This window comes from Amblyomma mixtum, chromosome 2, assembly GCF_055824585.1.
Source record: "Amblyomma mixtum isolate Tamu chromosome 2, ASM5582458v1, whole genome shotgun sequence".
Classification (NCBI taxonomy): Eukaryota; Metazoa; Arthropoda; class Arachnida; order Ixodida; family Ixodidae; genus Amblyomma; species Amblyomma mixtum.
Window position 1 is genome coordinate 256,110,138 of NC_143013.1, and position 22,148 is coordinate 256,132,285.

Here is a 22,148-nt window from a genome sequence, read left to right on the forward strand (position 1 = left end):
ACATCTTGCCTTCATCATTTTCTGAGCGTTTGCTGTACTTTGGCTTCTTTCTTTTTGTGGTAGTCGACGCATCCGCACCACCAGAGTGGCATCGCAAGCGACATAAACGTCCAGCATGTTCATTCGACGGGTGCCGCACACGTGGGTTAGCCGAGTGACGTTGCGCCATCCACGCTTGAAATCCGATTATAAAACTGGTTGCTATGTTCAAGGAAGACTGACCGGTCATATGAGTTAATTTTTTTTTCGCGGCCAAATCGCAGATGTGCGCCTTCTTTCACCTCATTACCGTGTGGAGCGAGTGCGCAGCTCACAGGGAGTTTTGTAAGTATTATTTCTCCGACGACGGTGTTTCTACCTCACTTTTTCGATGTTCGGAAGGGAGCTTTGAGAACAGAGCGGACCACGATGCAACGTCCGCCTCGGTCTTTCCCTCTAACGAAACACTGTGATTCGATCCACGATGATGATGATTTTCTGTGCGAGTGCCTTTGCCGTCCTCGTCATGGTGGTAGCAATATTATCTTTTGACATACCCGCTTGTTCGAGGCACGCATCTGGTTGATTCACCTCGATCGTGTTTCCCGTGTGGCTTCGGTTTGTCTGTTTCCGCTGGCAGCCAAGACTATAGCATAACTTCTAAGTTAAGGTTGAAGTCTTCCAACGGCGCCCCTCTTCCCGACAGTCTAATGACCTTTTCAACGTGGAGTCGTACACCACGTTGTGACTGATTCGTAGACACGCGTAAACCTCACTTCGTCCACGATATTGAGTTGGGGCAGACAATGCCATCAAGGATATAGTGGGTCTCCATTCAACAGGAATGTCTGGATAGATGTGACGTCAGTCTCAGTTCTCAATAGGGGTGACACATAGCAGCTGTAGAGCGTTCTCAGCGAATATTCTCAGCAATCTCTTTTGATTATTACAGCTCTGCCGATGTTATCTGTGGTCAACCACTCACAGCAAGCGGGGGAGGCGGCCGCCCACCACTGGCTCAGCCACGAGAGGTTCATACGTGAGTGCAGGCTTATCTTGTGAAGTGTGTCTGAGCACTTGACGTCCAGTTATGAAACGCGGTTAAACTCAGGAACTTATTAGTAGTTAAAGTACGAGAACTGCTTAGGTCAAACTCAAGGCGTAGATGTGGGTAATGCGTTTTCTACGCAAAGAGTTTTACAGGCCACCTGCTTCCGAATAAACAGCCGGTAAGAAAAATGAACCTCACATCAATTTTCACGACTTGTTACTGTAAATATACTGACCACTTCGAATATCTCCCGCGATTTTGTTTTCGTTTACTCGATCTGTGCGCAGTTTCAAATGCACGCGTAGAAAAAAAATTGGCTGTGGTTTAGCTCTGGTTAAACCTGGAGGATTGCGAAAGCAACATCTGCGCGCAGCCATATATTGCTGCGTGAGCTGCATTAGCTTAAAGCATAAAAGCATGCTTAAAGCTTAAAAGATGGTTGAGGTGTCTGCTGCTCAAAGAGGGCAGTGATGCGCCTTCCCTCTGGTTTAGGTGTCCACCGAAATGTGGACACCTCGCCCTCACCTCACGCCCTCACCTCACCTGGCATAGAAGAGCTATGCCACTGCCAATTTTATATAACCACAAACCGCGCAGAAGGTGCTGCGCAATCACTACTTCGCATCAAAGAGGGAGAGAGAGGGGGGGAGACTGTCGGCGAGGCGATGGAGAGTGCGCGGGGGCGGCTTCGGCGCGCCAGCTGTGCGCCGTGTGACGTCAACCGCTCCTCGCGCATGCGCAGCTTGGCCTTTCCAGAGCTCCACGAAATGTCTCGGCGACTAGCGTAGTGTTGCTTTCGCAGCAAAATAAAAGACTATGTCCATATGGCCAGCCTAAGCAAAATTAGAAGTCTTGCGCTCAAGTTTATACAGTTGCCGAGGTTTTTTAAAAACTGGCGCAAAGAATATGCACAATTTTCTCACCGGCGCCGCCTTGTTGGAGAAGTAGCGCCATCTAGTTACTAGTCAAGGCATGACTGCCAAGCTGGCTTGAGTTGAGGTTGTTGTGAGCTACTGGTGGCACTAGTCTTGCGATTATTCTGCTGGCCATTGCTTCACTGTATAAGGACGCGCGTCCGTATACTGTGGTATATACCGCTACGAGGGGCTTTCAATAAAGATTTCCCCTGACTCACTTCTACTTACTGCAGGATGCTGAACTGCGCATGTGTAATGACTTAAGTCCCTATAGGTCACATGCCAATATGCAACTCTCAACTAATAACGGTCTTCCTTTCACAGGTGCTGAAGTCGTGTGAGGTGTGATAATGGATGCAGTAAAATACAGAGCAGTCATCAAGTTCCTGTACTTGAAAATCCGCACTCCAAGGGAGACGTTCGATGAGATGAAAGAGGTTTATGATAGGATTTCCCATCATATGATGTAGTAAAGGACTGGCATCGTCAATTCAAATGTGGTCGGACTTTGGTGGAAACGGCTCCGATTTCAGGGCGACCTTACTCCGCTATCGATGAGCAAGCCATCCTGCAAGTGGAAGCCGCCATTTTAGAAAATCGCCGCATAACCGTTCGAGACCTAGCCCAAAATAACAAGATTAGTTTGGGGTCCGTGGAAAAAATCATTCAGAACCATCTTCACATGCGTAAGGTATGCGCTCGCTGGGTTCCCCGGCTGCTCACACCTTTCCGAAAGCAGGAACGAGTCGAATGCTCCCAGGCTCTTTTCACCATGTGGAATGGAAACCAGGAGGACTTTTTCAACAGACTGATTGCACAGTATGCAAGCTGAGTCCATCACTATGATCCGGAGACTAAAGTCCCGTCGACGCAATTGAAGCACTTGGACTCACCGCCTCCAAAGAAGGCACGCGGCCAGCCCTAGGCGGGAAGGTTAGCTCACAGTCTTTGGGGACCAGCACGGAGTAGTCTTGATGGATTTCCTAGCAAAAGGTGCCACGATTACTGGGGCATACTATGCGTCACTGCGGAGGAAATTGCGGGAGGCCATCAAAAGCAAGAGACGTGGCATGCTCACCAAAGGTGTCCGCCTTCTGCAAGACAATGCCTCAGTTCGCAACTCATGTGTTGCCTAGATGGAACCACGCTGCTGCGGCTTTGAAATTCTACCGCATCCCCCTTATTCACCCGACCTCGCACTATTAGACTGCCTCCTCTTTCCAACAATGAAGTCATATTTTAAGGGCCAGCATTTTCCAGATGATGAGACTCTGATTTCTGAAGTCACAACATGGCTTTTGGAGCAACCTGTCGACTTCTACAAGCGTGGTGTTTACAGTTGCATAAAACAATGGGAGAAGTGTGTGTCCCCGTGTGGCACCTATGTAGAGAAGGACTAATAAATCTGCAAAGTGTCGTTGCTCTCCGCCCAAAGGAAGTGGTTCAGGGGAAATCTTTATTGAACGCCCCTCGTATATACCGGTCAACCAGGCTACAGCGCACAGCTCGAGGTTTCACGACAATGTCCGCTTCGAGTCATATTTTCTTGTTTCGGGGTCACATGGAGACAGCGCTTTTAGCCTCTGCCGTTTTAATGTCGACATTACTTTATTAACTAAGACCTGGCTTTGAACTTACATTTACTACTTGGAACTTTTCCCGACAGCCCGCAGGTTTTCCTTTTGTCGTTGTGAACGCACAACCAAGCCTCTTGTTAAAGCCCCAATTGGGGCTGACATTATTAACAAATGAAATGAAATGAACTCTTTAAGCCCATTTCTGACTGTTACGTTCCATCGAACTACTGCAGGAAGCTAGACTGATTCTTCGCGGTCTCCTAGGACGAACAGATTAGAAGTTGTTGTACCGCAATACCCTTTCCTTCATACGCCCACAATCCCTGGTTCACCTCATTCATACTACAGGGGGCGCAGTTTGAAGAGTTCCATCTTGCAAGGCAGGCGTACCACACCCATTATGGCTCAGGACCAAGATAAAACAATCGATAGCAAGCAGAAGGAAGTAATTTAATTCTTGCATGGCTAAATGCGGAATATCGTGCAACAGCACTAATTACTGTGGGAAATTAAAGTCCTTACGTTCTAAAGGCATTTGGCCTAAAGGCCTTTACCCGGAAGGCATTTACCATGAAGGCCTTTGACCTATTGGCATTTCACATAAAAGCATTTACCACAAAAGGGCTTCTCGCTGAACGTATTTACCTTAAAGGCCTTCAGCCAGGTGTACCCTTCACCCAGGCTTTTACCCTTCACCCAGGAGAAAGGAGAGGCATGCCAGGTGTACATACCTGGCAGGTTACTCAACCCGGTGGTTAGGTGGGCCGCTTGCCAGAAAGCAGGCTTCAGACATTTAACCGTCTTCGCCAAAAGTAACCGAGCAGCCACGCCGGCTGCCGGAGCGGGCTCGCACCCGAGCAGCGGCGCTGCGCTCTCCAGAGCTGGTCATTGCGCGGTTACATTTGGCTGAGGCGGTACGTATGCCGCCCAAAATCGAAAAATAAGCCTATCAGTACTACCGCGCTAAAACTCGCAAATTCCCTTCCGCAAGGAACGAGGGATTGAGCCCTAAAGCACTGCTGGATCGGGGCGCCTGATCGAAAAACTGAATGGTGTGATGATGATCGAGGGTTTACGAACCCCTGAAACCTGGGCCTAATACAGTCATGCCCCCCGGCGGCGTTATCTACACAGCGCAGTCAATCCTGAAATTCCTTAAAGGCCGCGTTATCCAGATAAAACGATTAAGCTTGACGATCGAGGTTTATATTGGAGTTTCATTACGATTCCAGAGTCTGGTACACGAATCAAACCGTCTAGTCCGCAAAAAAAAACAAAAAAAAACTGCAGGGGTCACTTCTGCTCCGCCTTAAGGGTATGATGTGATAGCGTTGATGAGTTACTGCCCATATATGCGGAATTGGTCATACTCAATCTTATTTCCATAGGTCTCTGATAGTCCTCATACCACTGCGTGCGCAATGGTCCAGCGGTTCAGGAATGAGGCACTGGCCCGCGATGGCAGGTGCTGCCACCCGTGGGGATTGTGCGACCTAAGCTGCTCTGGCCGAGCAACCTCTCACGGTCAATCATTAACTTAACTGCCACCTGACACGGTGGTGAGTTTACTCCCAATCCCATGGGCTTCCAGGATGTGGTGACTCCACAAAGGCACGTGACTTAGGTGGCCTACGGTAGGCGCCATATTTGGTAGCGAAAGCTACACTAGGCTAGTCAGCGGCGCATTTCGGGTGGTCGTCGGAGGCCAGTACTGTGCATGCGCCGTAACCATGGCAACCGGTTGCCTTGGTTGTTAGGCGCGTTCGGCGCCTAACGTACCTTTCGCTACGTATATCCTGGCCTAGCTGAGCTAAGCCATAGCAAATGTTTCGCTCACAACGCCGACGACGACGCTGCCGGATTATCTGGACAACGGGAGGCTTAAAGCTGTCCCGTTCAAAATGCCAGGTCACTTTCAACGTAAAAGTGTGCATAAAAAATCACACACACACACAACACAATAACACACACACACGTCCACACGCGCGCGCACATGGACACACACATACACACTCACATTGAAATACACACGACCTTTGATAAATATAATTCATATAGAGATCAAAGCCAACAATGAAACGCGCATACATATCAGAACACATATTTGATTACAGATATTACAGACACCGAACATATATGAATGAAACCCACACTCACAAATCAGTTTGCAGACACTGAAACCAAGAATGAAATTTACACTCCACGAACAATGCACACAAGTCAAGAGCAAGGACATACATATCGTGAAATCCAACCCTATTCCCCTGAGATGATGCTGCGCTGTCCAACCTGGGCTGCATCTCCCAGAGGCGGCACATATACTGCCTCCCATCCGTGTTGCAGCACTCCCAACATGCTGTCAACCGTCTGGTGATATTCCATAGGTGCTTTGAGCAATAAATATCATACAAGATTTTCGAACAGTCGCCGTCAGAATACTACTTCAAAACTCCTCCGCCATTTTTCTCCTGCCACTTAAGATAGAGTGATAGAGTAACTGTCTATTCGCCAGAAGACTCCACCACGCACACCATATCTACAATTTAATAGCCCGTAATGAAGCACCAAATGGAATCCTTTACGTGTATAGATCAAGCAATACTAGCGTGTATAACATATTAAGAGGGTTTCAAATTGGGCTAGCTGGTAGTTGCGAACCAGTGTTTGTGTCGTCCATGTGTTGTCGCAAGTCATTTCAAAAGCGCAATTATGTGTGACCATGTAACCCAAGCTCAAATTTAAAAAGTGTTTTTCACTTGAAATTTGCAGCAATTTTTTTAAATATAGCCTTTTCATGTTAGAAGAGCGCTTCATCCGCATATCATTGTCAGCGGTGCAGTGCATTAGAATACGGCTATGACGTGCTAATTAACAAGCCGGTTAACTAATAATACGTAGTTAAATTTTAAACTACTGCCGTTAGGCTCCTTATTTATGGGAGGCTTGTAGCCCATCGGAAGTGATATCCGTATCTGTTTTTAGATTTTCGAAAATGTCATTCTCGTCTGCAGCGCAAGCAATTTTGGCACCACACCCGGCCGAAAGCGGAACCTCGCGACCAGAAAGAGCAGCTAGCCACGCCTAGGGGCGCGCGTCACACAGCGGTGCGGTGCCACGTGCTCCTTTCGCAACGACCATGGAGGAAAAAAAAAAACTGAAGAGGGAGCGTGACGTCACGCGGCCAGCGTTCGGAAGCCGAGTGTTTATGAAGCCGTTTCCTCCCTCAGTTTTTCGCTCTCCCAGTCAGTCCTGTATCTTTTGATTCTGGTATGTTTTAGTGCCCGCGTATGCGCGGCGTGTGGCGCGGAGCGTCTACAGCAAGGAGGTTGATCTACACTCTGTCTGCCGCGCTAATCCGCGCATGCGTGCGCGCAGTGGGGCTAGATTTTACCGCACGCTATCACGTGGCGTGATCTCGGGGGGACAAACTCTCTTTCTTTTGCTATATCTTTACTTGTTAAAACTAGGCTTCAAGGTTGTCGCCGGACGCTCCCTCCTCAGTTTTTTTTTTCCTCCATGGCAACGACCGACTAGGAGCGGCGAGTTAAAGGGTAGAGGGCGCTCTAAATTGCTTGCGCTGCAGTGGCGACGGGAATGGCATTTTCGAAAATGTAGAAACTGGTATGGATATTACTTAACGAAGGCTAAAAGCCTCTCAATAACTGAGGGGCCCTAACAGTAATAGTTAAAAGATAACAACTATCCAGTATAAGTTAAAGAGCCTGATGTTTGCACGTCCTAGCTGTATCCTGACGCAGTATTCACTGCTGGTAATGCTATATGCGCAAAAATGCGCCATTCTAACTCTAAAAACATATTAAAAATAAACAAACAAACTTGCTGGTAGTCTTAAATGAAACAACCTGTATATCGTGTTTTACTCCAAAGCACGATATTCTTCGGTAGGCTTACTTTTTTAGAAACCGAACTGCGTGTCACTTATTACTCCACATTTGGTGCATAATTTTCCTGAGTTTACATTTATGGCGCCCACAAATACCTTAGGTAAAACAGGCAGACTACAATTCGGCCTATCTTTATCAACGTCGCCTATCTTGTGATAGCCAGGAAGTGTTCCAGTTTCATACTGTAACGATTATTTCAACTTTGATGAGGGATATTACTGACACGTGTATAATATGGCTTTCGTTTCATCTAATCTGACTGCAACATTTTTAATCTTATTAACCAGCTCTTTAACTCCGTCAGAATTTACCGGTGCGAAACAACGGAGTTCGCTAACGTCACGTGATCATCACCCAAGTTTCGTTCCCGTTCATCATAATTTTCCTGACCATATACGCCGCTCAGGACAGGGACTGCTTTTGAGTCTGGAATATAACCATACCTGTGAGTACGACTATATTTAAAAGTTAACTTTCTTCACTCTTTCCTCGTACCAAGCTCTTCCCGGCTAATAAAATGTCTTACAATCTATCCTGTAAAGTTTTTTTTTATATTCCATTCCATACTTTCCTGTAACCCTTACCAATTTTAGCAGTTCATAATATTCTGTGTCTGCCTTTTAATTTCGCAATTAAGAAGATATACGAGGTCTGTTAGAAAAATATCCGACCTTTGGCCGAAGAAAAAAAAATGGCATAACTGGAGCGTTAGAAACCTAATTACCTTCAAAGTAGTCTCCTTGGGACTCAACACACTTCTCCCAGATGTGCTGCCACTGTTGGAAGTATTCCGAAAAGGCCTTTTTCGGAATGGAGTTTAGCTCAGCTGTCGTTGCAGCCATAATGTCCTCTCTTGTCTGAAATCGCGCTCCTTTCAATGACCTCTTGATTTTGGGAAACAACCAGAAGTCGCAGGGGGCCATATCAAGAGAGTAAGAATCCCGTTGAACTACAGGGGTCTGGTTTTTCGCCAAAAAAGTCTTATTCAAATGCGAAGAATGTTCAGGAGCACTGTCGTGGTGGATGCGCCAATTTCCTGTTGACCACAACTCCGGTCTCTTGCTCCGCACAGCATCACGTAGGCGACGGAGGACATCCCTGTTGTACTCTTTGGTCATTGATTGACCCTGGGGCGTGCGTACTCGTGGTGTGCCACACAGCGAGAGTCCAAGAAAGCAGTCAGCATCACTTTGACGTTGCTGAGCATTTGGCAGGCCTTCTTTGGTCTTGGGGACGTGGAATGCTTCTACTGTGACGACTGGGATTTGGTTTCCGGGTCGTACCCGTACACCCAAGACTCGACACCAGTGATTATGGTGTTGATGAAGTCGGGGTCACTGTTTGTGGAATCCAGCGTGTCCTGTGATACATCAACACGAAGCTGCGTTTGCTCCACCGTGAGCAGCTTCGGCGCGAATTTCGCCGCAACTCTCTTCATGGCCAAATCTTCGGTGATAATGGAATGTGGAGAAAAACTACTGATGTCCACCTCTTCCGCAAATTCTTGGATAGTCACACAACGGTCCCGCATCACCAGAGCGTTCACTTCGGCAATGACCTGGCCATTTCGGCATGTTGATGGCCGACCGGAGCATGGCTCGCTCTCCACCGATGTGCGGCCATCTTTAAACCAGTTGTACTATTGCTTAATTTGTGTGCTGCTCTAAGCATCATCACCGAAAACCGTCTAAATATTCCGAATGGTTTCCACTTGGCTGTCGCCCCGTTTCTGGCAAAATTTGATGCATTAGCGCCGCTCCTGTCGCACCGCCATTTTGCTTGCACTAAAAAACCGACGAGAGCACTGCGCACTACCTCACTCAAACGCTGCTTCCCAGCGACTGACGCTATCAGCAGGCGGGAAAAAATTCGTGCTTGCGCACGACGGTTCAACGTCTGTTGGTGCAAGCGCGCTTGTGTCATATCCATCAGGTGTTCGCAAAAAAAAATTAAAATAAGGTCGGATACTTTTCTAACAGACCTCGTATATAGCTCTAGATACACTGCACAGTTGATATACTGACTCATTTCAGTATACGGTACTATTATTGGCGCGCGACCGCTAAGACGTTTAAGCGGCTCAGCAGCTCTACGCTACAGAGTACAGCAGCCTTAATAGTACCGCGATGTACAGCGCCTCCCTTCGTGTTACGGCTCGTCCAACAAAGAAGCGAAGCACGCGACTGAAGAAAGATGGCGCTTCCTGTCTGAATATACTCTATGGGTGTAGATCATTCTGGAGTCGCTTCATACGGGGCTGTGCCTGACCATAAAGCCTTCGTATTGAGCTTTCGGTGATACGAGGAACACTTGGTAGAGTTGATTTATTTAGTTCCTTTTGTTGCCGCAGCAGCGTGATGAAAAGACAGAAAATAAACCGTAGAGCATGAAGCAATTAACTTTATTGAAAAGTGGAAAAGTTGTGAGAGACCCGACGAATCAATAAATCAACCGGAAAGATGTACCCGACCGCATATCCTCCTGAGAGTCGACGTGTAAATTTTGTCTGCAATTTATTTTCAAATGCTTAGAATATGATAATTTAGGTTCCGAAACAAGATTGCGATCTTTTGTTGTATTTATGCTGGAGTGTGCCAGAAAATTTCCAGTGTGGAGAAAATTAAGAAATTTCAAAATCCCAGAGGAAAATTACAGCCTTCTTTCCGCTGGGCGTTTATGTGTGTTGGATGCATTGCGTCAAGTGCTAAATAAATTAATAAAAGTTCTTGACCTACTGCAGAAACGCATGTGAATCTGGTTTCTTTTGTTTTATTTTTTTGACCCTCACCATGGAGCGGGATCGACCTGATCCCAACATTTCGTGAGCTCATGAAGAGGAGACAAACGATAGGAGTTCGACCATACTCATTAGAGACCACTTTAACCAGAAGAGCAAGGTTTCGGGCTTGTTGGTAACGCATTTGAAAGGAAGAAACGGCGCAAAGAACCACGGGATTACCCACCCTCTCATGTTTTCTATTTAAGCGTCTTTCCCCAAGAATAAAATTTCAGTTGCGAGTCAGCGCTCGTGTGTGTGTCGTTTCTTCGTGTGTCCGTGTTTCACCGCGCTGTTTCTTCCTTTTAACCACTTTAATATTATGGCACTAACATAAATAACAAAGCATAACCACGATAAACAATGACAAACCAATACAAACAGTGCGAAACAATGGCCGTAGAGAGCTAGTGCACCTAGTTCATATTTGGTCTAACCATACAAATCGACGGTCATTTTCTATTCTGCGCGATGGCCAGGGCTATCTCCTCTGTTGTTTGTGTCATTCTTGTCATAATCGACGCCGTGGTGATTAGTCTGTGTTCCCATTAATTATTCTAACTCTAGAACGCGCTAGAACGCTCCAGTGAACAGCACCCTATTGATCGGGCGCCCTGCTGCCCTAAAAGCAGCTCGTGTGCGCGGCGTTCGCAAACAGCCCAAAAGAGTGTTGTTCTCGTCATGCCTAGTTTTGTGTCGAGAGTGAATAGCCACGTGAAATATGAAGTGAAAACTGAAACTAAAGACTTCCTTCGAAAGAAACTGGGGAAGGAATGTGCCGCGAGTTTTTTTTTGTTTTTTTTCATGTCTTCAAATATTGTACGTGCTTCCGCCTTGTGTGCTGCTCACACGTTTCTGTTACCTTTTTTTCCTTTCCCTTTCGGCGGTATTTCAGTGGCTTTGGCCCGAGACTGCTCACCCCAAGGTCGCAGATCGAATTTTGCTGCGTTTCGATTTTGACGAAATACGAAGCCGCATTCGTATATACCGTTGTCGTATACAGTGCTAGCATAGCCGCTTCTCCCGTACGGTCGTAATTACCGTATATTGCGTATTTACCGTACAGATATATATAAAAAAAGTATGTTAATCCGGAGCCCTCCAATACAGCGCTGCCCGTAGAGCCTCGGGACGTCGACCCCACAACCCACTAACACTCCATGCGCATCGACAGGGCACGTAACGCTATTGCGTGGTGGCCTGGGGTAGTCTGTAAATCTGCAGAGCCGCGCTGTTACCGGTGGTGGTGTTGGAAAACATTTATTTACACATGCAATACTGGAGGTATTGCATGAGCTGACCCAGAGGGGGCCAGCCCTTACAAGTACTAGGTGGAGGTCCCTAGTTCGGGACCCCAGTGGCGTCGGCCGCCGCCCGGGCTCGCGCGACCAAGGCCCGTTGGGCCTGCAGGTGAGAGCAGCCGAGCAGTGTCGCCTCCCAGTCCTCCCGGGTTGGGTTGGGGTGAAGGGGGTAGCAGGGTTGGAGGGGCAGGCCCACACCATGTGGTAGATGTCCGAAGACTTCTCCGCACAGTGCGGACAGCTGCCCGAGAAAGAAGGGTCGAAGTGTTTGAGAGCTGCCGTGCACAGCAAAGTATTGGTATACAGGCGGAGCAGAAGCCGCTCCTCCGCCTTTGAGAGACCTTTACACGGGTGGGGATGAAGACCATGACCAGATTGATAATGTAAAACAATGTCTTTAAAGGAGTAAGCGGGAGTGAATTCGACTTCCTGATCGTCGGGGTCGGAGGGGAATGTCCGGTGAGAGAGCGCGCGGGCGGCGGCGTCAGCTGCCTCATTTCCCTCAGGGCCCATGTGAGCAGGAGCCCAAACGATACGCCGGTGCTCGGGGTCCCCGGTGTAGACGCTGTTTTGGAGAATGCGGTAGGCTAGATATGGTACCCAGCCCTGCTCGACGTTCCGACATGCCCCTCGCGAGTCGGAAATAATTCTTTTTGAATTGGAATCAGATGCAGCCAACGCAATGGCGACCTGCTCCGCGTGTGTTATGTCACGGGCTCGCAAAGTAAGGCCGTTCACTGTTTTGGATTGGTGGACGACTGCGGGCGTGTACCATCCCCCGTGGTGGGAGCCGGAGGCATCCACGTAGAATACGCCGGGTTTCGATCCATAGTGGCGGGCCAGGGCTTCCGCCCGCGCCAGGCGCCGGCCATTATGGTCTTCACGGTTCATGTTCGCGGGAAGAGGGCGCACGTGGAGGGCGCATCTCCACTGGGATGGAATACGTACGCGCTCTTCCATAAGAGTGGTGTGTTGGATGTGCAGTCGGGCAAGCAGGCGGCGACTCAACGATGTCTTTGAGAGACGTGTGTATTGGTTGGTCAAGTGGGCTTCCCGCGTGTGTACGACACAAGGCCAGTTAATATATGTGGAATGGCATCTGCCACCTTGGCAGTTGTACGCGCTGCCAGTTTACTCGGCAACGGCCGAGTAAGTCCACTTATATTGAGGGTCCGCCGGTGCGCTCTATGTTGCTGCTGGCGATGGATCATTAGTATTATTTTCTAATCACTACTGCAGCGCCCGATACTGCACCGATACTTCACCTGCATTAAACGATTCCTGCCACCTGCGTAGATTTCTGTAGACAGCACACACGCCTGTAAACTAACGCGTCATTTGAGGGAACTAGCCGCACCGAGGGAATCGCGCGGCTGCTACAGGGGACCGCAGGCAACTGCTGCAGGGCACCAGCGCGGCGGGCACGCTGGTTGCCGCACGTGCGCCCGGCAACGACTTCGGGGGCAGGCACCACGAAGTTGTCAGGAACACAAGATGCGAGCCTGGCAGGGCGCTGGATCCTGCAGCAGGGCAGCAACGTGGCGGATCCGCTAGAGACCCCCACGGAAGCTGCGCCACGGAAGGAGGGGCTTAAATGTCCCCAATTTTTTGTTCTGGGTTATTTCATCGCACAACACACGGGCCTCTTTTGCGTCGCCTACTTTGACAAATGACCGCCGAGGCCAGAATCTTGTCCCGCACCCTCGGTCTCGGAACCCAAACACCGTAACCACTGAGCTATCGCGGCAGGTTATCTACTTGTGGTTTGGTGTACTGGCGCCATCTCCTTCGGCAGCAGAACTGCTGGAAGAGACTACTGCAGAATGCATGCGCCTTTGCTTATCACCATCAGCACCTAAGCAGCTAAGTGCGTCACTGCAGGACAAAGGTATCTGCCATATCTCCATTCAACCCTGCCCTGTGCCAGCTGCAGCCCTTTTACCCCTGCACTTTTATCTTGTCTATTGCGGGCGTGAGTCAGTCGCACCTCAGTAGGGACTTTTTGAATAGGGTGGCGCTATCGGTTAGGGCTTCGGGGAATTGGGTAGGGGGGGGGGGGGGGGGGGGCAGTGCACAGGAGAAATACGATAACCGGAGGGAGGGGCGCTATTATCCTGCGCACTGAACCCCCTTTTTCACCACAATAAAACTAGGACAGCGCTTATCATAACGACACGATAAGCTAGGAATTTTTTAAAAAAGATACCTGAGATGTTCGCGCGTGCAAAACCTGGGTCATTTGGAATCAGCTCGCTTTGAATTCAGAGCCCAGAGATAACGTTTAACCAGAGAAATACGTTAATCACCAACGGAAATTGGGGGCACGCTTACGCATCGGGATACCCGTCTAGCAGCCGTCCTCATTTTCCTCCTGGGGTCTGACCAGGATATAAAAGAGGACGTGAGTGGAAGTCCTAGCGTCTAACGACGACGAGCTGTGCAGCGCTGCAGTCCGCATCCATCGGTCTCAACCACCGGCTCCTTCAAGAGGCACCGTTCGTCCAGGGGAATCGTATAGACACCCGAGACGGTAAGTCATCGAACAACCTTCCTGAAAACGTTCAAACGCGAAACACATAGACTACATTTCAGCGTACAGCCTTTGTCATAAATATTGCACGAAAGAGCATTTGCTTCCTATAGTCGTGTAGCGGGGCTCTCAACACATTGGGCAGTCGCAAGCTTATTGATAAAGTTAAGGACGCGAGTCCCTTTCGCCTTTGGGAGGGTATATTTATAGGGGTTGGCTTTTTCGGTTTTTATTTTGCGAAAATTAGGGGTGCTTTTTTCGGCGTTTGTTTCAGAATGCAAGTTCCGTTTCTTTTCGACGAATTTTTTTTTGGGGCAAATTAATTACTGATATTTTCGATGATTTAATGCGGCAATTCTCGTTGGTCAAAAGTCACTTAGAGTCTATGTCTGCACTTTTCGGAGTGAACAGTTCGTTTGCCAGTAATTAACATATTTTACCACTAATTTTGTGCCGCCGCGGTGGCTCAGTGGTTGTGGCGCTCGGCTGCTGACCCGAAAGACGCGGGTTCGATCCCGGCCGCGGCGGTCGAATTTCGATGGAGGCGAAATTCTCGAGGCCCGTGTACTGTGCGATGTCAGTGCATGTTAAAGAACCCCAGGTGGTTGAAATTTCCGGAGCCGTTCCCTACGGTGTTCCTCATAGCCGGATATTTGCTTTGAGACGTTAAACCACATAAACCAAACCGTAAATAAACTATTTCGCACTTGGAGGTGTTGTTGCAGAAGGAATTGTTTCCTTTTCGTGGTTTTATGGTTTTTAACGTATCAAAGCTACTGAGTCTATGAAAGACGCCGTAGTGGAGGGCTCCGGATAATTTCGACCACCTGAGGTTCTTTAACGCGCACTGACATCGCACAGTACATGGGCCTCTAGCATTTGGCCTCCATCGAAGTGCAACTGGCGCGGCCGGGACCGAACCCGCGTCGTTCGGGTCAGCAGCCGAGTACCATGCATAACCACCGATCCACTGCGGCGGCTGTAATTGCTTTACATTAATAACAGTTTAATGAGACGGCCAGCAGGAAAGAGCGCAAGTGGAAGTTTACTTCAAAAAACTAGGTTGGCAAGTTTCCTTTGGATTGTCGCGCTGGGTTGAGCGAGAGGGCGGGGCATCACTTGGTCTGGGTGTTGATGGCAGAGATGGCTCAGTCGTCGCGGTAGCCCGAACGTAATAGTTTTCATGACGACCACGTACGGTTTTGTGTCATTATCCTACATGCAGTTACTAAACCTGTAATAAGGGAGTAATTACTCATTGGCATCCACCCGAGCGCAGCCATACTCCACCTTGGGGGATTCCCCTAAACATTTGACCAGTTACTAAACCTACTTAGCCGACTAACTGTTCTAAGCGGGTGATGATAAAGTGAACGAACAGTGCTCAGATAGCAAATATAACAGGGAAAGGCGGGCTAGTTGGTGTTTCGTACTTCAGCCTGTATTGTAACCGCGCGAACGACAAGCGACGAAGGAGTCTGTTTCTTCGTCCCTAGTCGTTCGCGCGGTTACAATATGCATTGAAGTACGTACTTAGAGAGCAGACAACGAGTTAGTGGTGCTTCCCGGTCTTCAGGGGTGTGTAAACAAGCGGAAAAATGCTTTAAATTGCACAACTGCGCGGCTTTCCCCAACAATACCACTGTCTATCAATGCCCAGGCTTCCCTACTTAGTTCATCAATTTTTACATAGTGTAACTCGCACTGAGGAAACGAACCGTGGAAACGGTTCCTCCGTGGAAACGAACCACGGAGGAGGACTCACGAGTAAATCTACAGGGCTCTATTTTATATTTTTGACAAAGGCTGAACGTATCTATTGCCTCAGCGGAGCAAGGAAAAGCGTGGCATTTAGTCAGACACTACGAGAGCAGGAGTGCTTCATTTCATTACGTTATTTGTGCGCAAGTTGTCATTACACATATGTTGAAGGTCTTCACGCTGAAGGTGTTCAGTTTGTGTCTTGATATTTATTTCTCTTATACGAGCAAATAACGATTACTCCGCAGTTCCCGATCACGGAGTTCGGGAAAAGATCAGAAAAGCGGTCGTCACGAGTCACAGTTGCATTAAAAAACTTATTACACTTCGTTATTGCCCATTTCGAAACAACTGCAAACTGTTACGGCATAGTGCGATCTGCTTCAAAAAGTGAACGAGATTCCCTCGCATGCGTGCTGCTCTGAGTCAGACCTCCTCGTATCAGACATCCGGATTTCCTGTCGTTTAAAGGAGTGTAAATATCTTGATGGTATTCATACTGCAGAGCTGAAACGCAGCCTTTTTCTCTGGCTCAGCAACTTTATTTTCTTATAACCAGCAAAAGCGTTAAAAAGCAGTTTCCGCCTGTTAAGTGTAACGTGTAAAGGCTGGCTCACATTCCAGCGACTGAGCGATTGAGCGGCGCGTCGCAGCGAAAATTTCCAAGTTGTTGAAACCTCGCCGCTCATCGCAGCGACGACTCAGGTTTTTCCGCCGCGGAGGCAGGATTCGCTAGCATTTTCGCTTCCAACGAAAACGCGCTCAACTTTGTGTTAACTAAAGCACATTTCAAGATTATTTTGGGCATACTTCTTCTAGGTAACCTTGTAGCCACGAGTTCAGTCCGCAGCTGTCGTTAACCGTGTCCTCTGTATAGTGAAGGCGCTCTTTTGCCTCATTGAAAGCTCAGGGCCCCCGCTTTGCGTACTTCGTTACAGATTTTGAAATTACGCCAAACCTTACAAGTATACAGCAGAAGAAGCGGCGTAAGAAAGGAAAATTTTATATGTTCCTGCATAAATTCGCCATTAACCGGCAAAATCTGCAGTGTAGCGGTTAGAACCCGACCACGGCGGCCGCGTTTCGATGCTGGCGAAACGCAAAAGGCGCCCGTGAGCTGTGCGATGTCAGTGGTCAGAATTATCCCGGAGCCTTCCACTACGGCACCTGTTTTTTTTTTCTTTCTTATTGCACTCCCATATCCCTCGCTTCCCTAATGACGCGGTTGAGCTGTCCACCGAGCAGCGAGACAATTACGGCGCCATTTTCTTTCCTCAAAAACCACTAATCTGTTATTCTTTCGGTTAATGAGGTCACAAAAAAATTATTGAATCGCTTCATTACGTCATCTTATTAGTACAATGCGACATCGCTAGAACCGCTGCTGCAGAGGTACTTGGGAGCGAGTCTGCGCTCCCCCTCGTCTGTAGAGCAGCTTACAGTAGGTTGTTGATCAGTGGCCACTGGAACTGTTTGAAGCATGTCTAAACTCAACGAAGAGTAGCCGCACACTGACGCGGGGGCCGCGGAGGACATGTTCCAACCTGCTTGTTTCGTCCTTTCCCGATTGAGCACTACCGCATTTTTTTTTTTTAATGTTCGCGCAGTTGGTCGCGTAACCTTGTGATGTCACCGCTCTCGCGCCCATTCAGCGACTTTTGTGACTAACGTAGGACGCGAAACCGCATGATGTGAGGTATAATCTGTCCCATTAAAGATTACCGGGGCACCTAATTCCATTATCCGTTGACAAATCGATAGTATTAGAAGCTGCTAATGCCGTTAACGGAAGTCACGTCACTTCTGGCCTGACGACATCCCTACCTGTAAGGCAAATGGGAATACTATAGGGTCTAGTGACGCCATCTCCCTGTACCCAATGTGAATGCGCCGGTCTGGGACATCACTTTCCTACAGCCAAGGGGCGAATTTTATGACCGACGACGCATTTGTGCCCTGTGGTGCTTCTAAAGCTACCGCAATAAAAACGAAAAAAAGGTAAAGCATTGCGTTTCAGGAAGTTTCATGCCAACACAAACGTTTCCTTGCTGCAGGCTATGGCTCCAAAGGACTTGGGTCTGTGGATGCACGCGAAATTCGTGAACCAGCTGTGCCCGAAGCTCCGTGGCCCGGTGCTGTTCAGCTCGGCGAACGAAGCATACGCCCGGCTGCAAGAGACCAAGACGATACTGCGGAGCAGCGGAGCCGACATCAGCGCGCCATGCGCTCGAGGCAGCCGTCACGCCTGTGAGCTGCCTCGCCAGCTCGAACAATGGAACCGTGTCCTGGCCGCGATCAACATTCAGCTGAGGGAACGGGACGCCCCTGGCGAGCTGGAGGTCCTCTGTTGTCCCCTGCCCGGTGACATGTGGGACCGCGCATGCCGCCTCCAGCGCGCCATCCTTCTCTTGCACTGGCTGCTCATCTCACACTCCTGCGTGACCGCCCTTCGAGTGGATGAATGGGGCATGTTCCAGTATCCAGAGTACTTTGACCTTCTCTGCGACGGCCTGCGCGAGTCCCGTCGCCTGAAGAGTCTCAACTTGTGCGTAGAACATCCAGACTCCAGTGAGCACGAGCGGCTGCTGGCTGCGATGCGCAACCTGCACCACCTCGAAGAGTTCGTCTGTCACACCCTGCACGTAGACGAATATTCCGATAACATGGCCCTTCTCGGCTATGTTGTAGCGAGAAACGGCAAGTTGGGTCGGCTTGCGGTTGAGAGATTTGTCGGCAAGTCGCCGGGCATGTCGGACATCGCGCAAGCACTTGCAACGAATGCAACCATCACCGAGCTCAGCATTGACCTGAGCTGCCTGAGAGCGGACGAAAGGTACCTTTTCTCGCAGGCACTCGAAGAAAACATCTCACTCCAGTCGCTGCGCCTGGTCGGATCACGCCGGAAGCATACCTTGGGTGTGGCTGCGATTGCAGCTGCAACGAAAGGCTTGACGGCGCTGGTCAGCTTAGAACTATCCCATTTTCGCATCACCACTAGTGAGGCCTGGGCATTGGCAATGTCTCTTTCCTGCAGCAGGACAGTGCAGCGGCTGACACTTCAATCGTGCATGCACTTATTCACGTACCTGACGAGTGTGCCGAGGACGGGAGACGACTCGTACAAGGGCATTCACTGGCGCATCCAGCCCTTTGTGCACATGCTGCGCGAGGCGTCATCACTGCGGAAGCTTACGTTGTCTTTGACTGGATTTCTCAAGGAGGACCAGAGGGCGTTCTTCGAGGCGCTGGCGGCGAGTGATTTTATGGCAGAGGTGAACATCCATAAGCCCAGCAAATGTTGCTTGCGCGAGCTGTTCCGCCTTATCTGCGAGACCGGCACCGGCAGCAGGGTGAAGATCGACACACTTCATATGGACGAGTTGAGCATGGAGAGTGCCTCAAAGGGGTTGCGTATTGGAGACATTCGCGTGGTGGTTGACGAGACAGCACGCACTGGTGAAATTCATAGATGTTTAGCGCAGCTGCCGACGTTAAACACTTTGACATCCCTGTCGGTGGAAGCAGAAGGTGATATTGACGCCGAGTCAGCCCATTTACTCGCTCATTACCTGCGGAAGACTCAGCTGCTGAGCGATGTTACGATGAGCTTCTCGGCGCTCCGCAACGAGGCACTAGTCTTGCTCGAGGCACTCTCGAATAACACCAGCATCACGACGCTCAATGTGGAGCGCTGGTGCGAGAGTAGGCCAACCGCGCGGATCCTCGCTGACATCGTCTGCTCAAGCAAGAGAATTAGGGCGCTCACCTACCACTTGACCAGCATCCATCCCTCGCCAGCGTTCTTTTCGGCGCTTGCCAAGCGCATTGAGGGAAATTGCACAATCCTTTCGGTGAATTCTTATCGGCTGAGAGCCTCCGCCGAAGACTGGAACTTGATCCAGGAAGTAGTAGCGCGTAACTGCACTCTCCTGGTCCGCGCCGCTCAGTGCGTTACCGGCAGCGCGGTGGAAAAAAGCGGAGCAGAGGCTCTCGAGCTGCTGGGGTCGAACCACATGCTCGTCAGCAAGGTCCAGGAAGTGGCTTCAGTGAACGAAAAAGAAGCTAAGGAGGCGATCAACAGCAGGCTCGCCGACCTGGACGACTTGGACTTTTTCATGAGCGTCACCGGTGTGGTCAGGGAGAGGGTTGTTTGCCAGGAAAGCGCTGATGGCAGTCCTTGCCTGGACACAATTCCCTACGACTGCTGGCGGATCTTGCGGCGGTATTTGCGTGTTAGGGACGTGGTAGGCGCCGAAATTACGTGTTAAGAATTAGGCCTAGTTTTTCACTACACTAGTAATTATATAGTATAGCTTTTCAAGTTAATTCAGGACTTTGTGTAAAAACTCACGTGCTTATGTATATAAATGTACAGCAACGCCTTACGGAGATGTCATGTTATTGCTTGCTCTTTGTTGATTGTAGTGTAATTGTGATTTGTCGCTTTGTAATAAACTGAATAAATTTTTCTTTTTTTGCTTGCTACCTTTGGCACATTACTCTTATAGCTCTGCATTTATAGATATGAACAAATAACAGCTTTTGCGTAACTGGTTTGAGAAGTGTTGCCGGTCAATAAAACCGCATTCTGCGCTGTGCTTTACCTGTTTCCCAGTTTTCGTGTAGAAATAAAAAGTGACGTAAAAAGCCATGCGCCACTTAGTAAATTTGTTAAACGGTTGAAATCCAGCCTCTGCGACTAAATTCCTTCTCATCTAATCCTGCACATCTTAATGAGTTGCTAACATTTTCCAAAAGGATAACCGAAGACGGGAAGATCGGTTCATTTTTTTATATATATGGAGGCCTTTAAAACACCCTTCTCGCTTTTTAGCACGTCGGGTGATGACATGCACCGGATAAATAGCGCCATCATGAACATCTGTATATATTACTGCTACTATGCCGCATTATATCCTTCAGATATCTTGCCTGAGCACTGCCAAAATCAAACATCTTTAACTGGAAACTGCAGAACTCTATATGATTAGGCTTCACATCCCGGGTCACCGGGGTTTTATTGGCAATGTACTTGCGGAGATTGCAACGGCCTCAGCAGCACACCTCGGACTTTCACGTCGCTCTCAGTTTTCTCGCCATTGTGTCCGGACCGCCTTTCCAGCTTCTGTCCACAGGAGATGGTTAGCGCAGTGACATTCCGTAGCATTGAACTTTACCTCTGGGTCTCTGATGTCACTCGCATTCTATCTTCTTCCCTTCCCCGAAACCCATGGTTCAGTTCATAACAGGCCGCGGTCGTTTCCCTATTGATTTTCATCGTTTTGGGCTCCGGCCTAACAATAAATGCCCTTGTGGGCGTGGTTCTGATTCCATATCTCATTATCTTATAAACTGAGCTATAATGTCACACATTGCTTGTAAAATCCATTGCATGCTGTCCAATCATTATGGCACGAACAATCTGCAGCGCCTTCTTAGTAATTCACGTGCATACGCCCTGATTAAATAAATAGTTTCAAGGAAGAGTAGCACATTGCCCGACTGTAACTCATGTATATATTTTTTTCTCCATCACGATCTTCTGCTTTAAAAATTCTGCGAGGTTATGGCCATGTCCTGGAGGGCCTACAAACTCAGCTGGGAGGGCGTGACGCCTGTTTTTTCGCGTAGCCCAATGCCTCACTGCCTATCTCTTTCCACTCCCCCCCCCCCTCGTTCTTTCTTTCCTCCCTGCCTTGCTTCTCCTTACGCTCTCTTCTGCAAGGAGTAGGAGACTCAATTTTTTTTATCGTTGGCGCCCTTTTCTCGACCGTGACAACGTTATCCCAAATGGGCATTGAAAGTCCCCTCTACGTCCTACGGACGTTCAGGATGTCCGCAGGGCGTCCAAGAGAGGTTCAGTGCCCATTGGGATGGCGTCTGCTTCCCACCCCCGCTGTTCCTCCAAGAAGAGAAGACAGAGGGATTATACGATGATAAACAGCGTCATTGTAATGGTGAAGGAAGACAGAAATAGCCTAAAGCTTCTTTTTTGTCTGTGAGATTCGGTTCTAGAAAACTTGTGTAATATTTTTTTTATATGTTCTCAATCGTAACCTACGGCTGGCCAACGAAACAACAGAAATGAAGAAAAAGAAGGGACAAGAGGTCAAGATAGAATAAGAAAAAACGCGTCGGTGCACCTTCTTCTTCTTCACCATATATAAAAATGGCACATACCCACGCGGGTGATTGGCCAAGGTAGGGTGGTGAATGCCAAGGGGGGAAAAAAAGCGGGAAAAAAGCGAAGTAAAATAGTGAATGTTTGAAATTAGAAAATATGTATGAATTGTTAAAAATTTAATTAATAAACCTTACATCCTGCACCTTACATCCTGCCTTCATCCTTTT